Genomic DNA, 4,848 nt, shown 5'->3' with positions numbered 1-4,848 from the left:
AAATCCTTCAAGAAGTTATGCAGGGATATCCTGTATTGCTGAATAGAGAACGCACTCAGCATACATTAGGCATACAGGCATTCCAGCCCATTTTAGTGGAGGGGCACGCTATTTGTTTACATCCATTAGTTTGCAAGGGATTCAATGTCGATTTTGATGGAGATCAAATGGCTTTCATGTACCTTTATCCTTGGAGGCTCAAGTAGAGGCCCGTTTACTTATGTTTTCTCATATGAATCTTTTGTCTTCGGCTATTGGGATCCCATTTCCGTACCAACGCAAGATATGCTTATTGGACTCTATGTATTAACAAGCGGAAATCATCGAGGTATTTGTGTAAATAGATATAATCCATGTAATTGCAGAAACTATCAAAATCAAAAAGAAGTGACAATAGTTACTATAAGTATACGAAAAAACCCTTTTTTTCGAATCCCTATGATGCAATTGGGGCTTATCGGCAGAAACAAATCAATTTAGATAGTCCTTTGTGGCTCTGGTGGCGACTAGATCAACGCGTTATTGCTTTAAGAGAAACTCCCATCGAAGTTCACTATGAATCTTTAGGTACTTTTTATGAGATTTATGGACACTATCTAATAGTAAGAAGTCTAAAAAAACAAATCCTTTTTATATACATTCGAACCACTGTTGGTCATATTGCTCATTATCGAGAAATCGAAGAAGCTATATAGGGGTTTTATCGAGCCTATTCATATGGTACCTAACATAATTCTATGATACTGTGGGACTTTGGGGCTCTCCGGTTCAGCTAGGTACATAGTTCCAGAATTTATACGCGAATAGTTCCAGAATTTATACGCGAATCAAGATCGATAAAAGGAAGTTTTACAATCACCAACTCAAACCCATTATCGAATCCTACTCAGCGGAATATGGAGGTACTTATGGCAGAACGGGTCAATCTGGTCTTTCATAATAAAGTGATAGATGGAACTGCCATGAAACGACTTATTAGTAGATTAATAGAGCACTTCGAAATGGCATATACATCACATATCCTGGATCAAGTAAGAACTCTGGGGTTCCAACAAGCTACTGCTACATCCATTTCATTAGGAATTGATGACCTTTTAACAATACCTTCTAAGGGATGGCTCGTTCAAGATGCTGAACAACAAAGTTTGATTTTGGAAAAACACCATCATTATGGGAATGTAAACATGGTAGAAAAATTACACGAATCCATTGAAATATGGTATGCGACAAGTGAATATTTGTGACAAGAAATGAATCCAAATTTTAGGATGACTGACCCTTTTAATCCAGTTCATATAATGTCTTTCTCGGGAGCTAGAGGAAATGCATCTCAGGTACATCAATTAGTAGGTGTGAGAGGATTAATGTCGGATCCTCAAGGACAAATGATTTATTTACCTATTCAAAGCAATTTGCACGAAGGACTCTCTTTAACAGAATACATCATTTCTTTGTACGGAGCCCGTAAAGGAGTTGTGGATACTGCTGTACGAACATCAGACGCTGGATATCTCACTCGAAGACTTATTGAAGTAGTTCAACACATTATTGTCGGTCGAACAGATTGTGGCACCGCCTGGGGTATTTTTGTGAGTCCTCGAAATGGGATGATGCCAAAAAGGATTTTTAGTCAAACATTAATTGGCCGTGTATTAGCAGATGATATATACATGGATTCATGATATATTGCCTCTAGAAATCAAGACATTGGCATTGGACTTGTAAATCGATTCATAACCTTTTGGGAACAACCAATATCTATTCGAACTCCCTTTACTTGTAGGAGTACATCTTGGATTTGTCGATTATGTTATGGCCGGAGTCCTACTTATGGCGACCTGGTTGAGTTAGGGGGAGTTGTAGGTATTATTGCAGGTCAATCGATTGGAGAACCGGGTACTCAATTAACATTAAGAACTTTTCATACCGGAGGAGTATTTATGGGGGGTACTGCAGAACATGTGTGACCCCATCTAATGGAAAAATAAAATTCAATGAGGATTTGGTTCATCCGACACGTACACATCATGGGTATCCTACCTTTATATGTTCTATAGACTTGTATGTAACTATTAAGAGTGAAGATATTCTACATAATGTGAATATTCCACCCAAAAGTTTGGTTTTAGTTCAAAACGATCAATATGTAGAATCAGAACAAGTAATTGTTGAGATTCGCACAGGCATATCCACTTTGAATTTTAAAGAGAAGGTTCAAAAACATATTTATTCTGATTCAGACGGAGAAATGCACTGTAGTACCGATGTCTATCATGCACCCGAATTTACATACGATAATGTTCTTCTATTACGAAAAACAAGTCATTTATGGATATTATTAGGAGGGCCATGCAGGTTCAGTCTAGTCTAACTTTCGATCCATAAGGATCAGGATCAAATGAATGTGCATTCTCTTTCTAGCAAGTGAAGATATACTTCTAACCTCTCAGTAATCAATGATCAGGCGAGGCAGAAATTATTTAGTTTGGATTTTTATGTTAAAAAAGAAGATAAGATTCTTGATTATTCAGACCTTAATCGAATCATATGTACTGTTCAGTATAATCTCATATATTCGCTTATGCTCCACGAGAATACTGATTTATTGTCAAAAAGGAGAAGAAATAAATTCATCATTCCACTATATCCAATTCAAGAACTTGAGAATCAACTAATGCCATATTCAGGTATCTCGATTGAAATCCCTGTAAATGGTATTTCCATCGAAATAGTATTCTTGCTTATTTCGATGATCCTCAATACAGAAGAAAGAGTTCGGGCATTATTAAATATGGGACTATAGAAATGCATTCAGTCATCAAAAAAGAGGATTTGATTGAGTATCGAGGAGTCAAGGAATTTCGGTCAAAATATCAAATGAAAGTAGATTGATTTTTTTTCATTCCTGAAGAGGTGCATATCTTGCCTGGATCTTCTTCTATAATGGTACAGAACAACAGTATCATTAGGGTAGATACACAAATTACCTTAAATCTAAGAAGCCTAGTCGGTGGGTTGGTCCGGGTGGAGAGGAAAAACAAACGAATTGAACTTAAAATCTTTTCTGGAGATATCCATTTTCTCGGAGAGACAGATAAGATATCCAGACATACCATCATTTTGATGGCATCAAGAACAGGAAAAAGAAATTCCAAGGAATCCAAAAAAGTTAAAAATTGGGTCTATGTCCAACGGATTACACCTAGAAAGAAAAGGTTTTTTGTTTTGGTTTGACCTGTCGTCACATATGAAATAACGGACGGTATAAATTTAGCAACCCCTTTCCACCAGATCCATTGCAGGAAAGGGATGATGTGCAACTTCGAATTGTCAATTATATCCTTTATGGAAATAGCAAACCGATTCAAGGAATTTTTGACACAACTATTCAATTAGTTCGGACTTGTTTAGTATTGAATTGGAACTAAGACAAAAAAAAGTTCTTGCGAAGAAGCCCGTGCTTCTTTTTTTGAAATAAGCACAAATGGTTTGATTCGACATTTCCTAAGAATTAACTTAGTAAAATCCCCTATTTCGTCTATCGAAAAAAGGAATGATCCGTCGGGGTTAGAATTGCTCTCTAATAATGGATCAGATTGTACCAATATCAACCCCTTTTCTTCCATTTATTCCTATTCCAAGGAAAAAATTCAACAATCTCTTAACCAACCCCAAGGAACTATTCATACGTTGTTGAACAGAAATAAGGAATGTCAGTCGTTGATAATTTTGTCAGAAGCCAATTATTCTCGAATGGGGCCATTCAAGGATGTAAAATATCACAGTGTGATAAAAGAATCAATTAAAAAAGATCCCCTAATTCCAATTAGGAATTCGTTGGTCCCTTTAGGAACATGCCCTCCAATTGAGAATTTTTATTCATCTTACCATTTAATAACTCATAATTAGATCTTAGTAACTAACTATTTGCAACTTGACAATTTAAACCATACCTTTCAAGTAATTAAATTTAAATATTATTTAATGGATGAAAATGGAAAATTTTTTAATCCTGATCCATGTCGTACCATTATTTTAAATCCATTCAATTTGAATTGGTCATTTCTCCATCACAATTATTGTGAAGAGACATCTAAAATAATTAGTCTTGGACAGTTTACTTGTGAAAATGTATGTATAGCCAAAAATGGACCGCCCCTCAAATCGGGTCAAGTTATACTTGTTCAAGTTGACTCGATAGTGATACGATCAGCTAAGCCTTATTTGGCCACCATCGGAGCAACCGTTCATGGCCATTATGGCGAAACCCTATATGAAGGAGATACATTAGTTACACTTATATATGAAAAATCAAGATTTGGTGATATAACACAGGGTCTTCCAAAAGTAGAATAGGTGTTAGAGGTGCGTTCGATTGATTTAATATCCATGAATCTAGAAAAGAGGGTTGAGGGTTGGAATAAATGTATAACAAGAATTCTTGGAATTCCTTGTAGATTCATGATTGGTGCTTAGCTAACTATAGTGCAAAGACAAATCTCTTTGGTTAATAAAATCCAACACGTTTATCGCTCCCAGGGGGTGCAGATTCATAATAGGAATATAGAAATTATTGCACGTCAAATAACATCAAAATTGTTGGTTTCAGAAGATGGACTGTCTAATGTTTTTTCACCTGGAGAACTTATTGGATTGTTGCAAGCAGAACGAATAGGTCGCTCTTTGGAAGAGGCGATCTGTTACCGAGTCATCTTATTAGGAATAGCAAGAGCATCTCTCAATACTCAAAGTTTCATATCTGAAGTGAGTTTTCAAGAAATTGCTCGAGTTTTAGCAAAAGCGGCTCTCCGAGGTCGTATAAATTGGTTGAAAGGCCTTAAAGAGAAC

At 36.2% G+C, this 4,848-nt stretch overlaps 1 pseudogene; it reads left to right on the top strand.

Moving 5' to 3' along the window:
* Positions 1–823: 823 nt before the first annotated feature.
* On the top strand, positions 824–4,845 carry LOC124895071 (annotated as a pseudogene).
* The last annotated feature ends 3 nt before the right edge of the window (positions 4,846–4,848 follow it).

The sequence above is a fragment of the Capsicum annuum genome, unplaced genomic scaffold (genome assembly GCF_002878395.1).
Source record: "Capsicum annuum cultivar UCD-10X-F1 unplaced genomic scaffold, UCD10Xv1.1 ctg79533, whole genome shotgun sequence".
In the NCBI taxonomy this organism is placed as follows: Eukaryota; Viridiplantae; Streptophyta; class Magnoliopsida; order Solanales; family Solanaceae; genus Capsicum; species Capsicum annuum.
The sequence above is the reverse complement of the archived record's forward strand: the minus strand, read 5'-3'. Positions and strand labels throughout refer to the sequence as shown.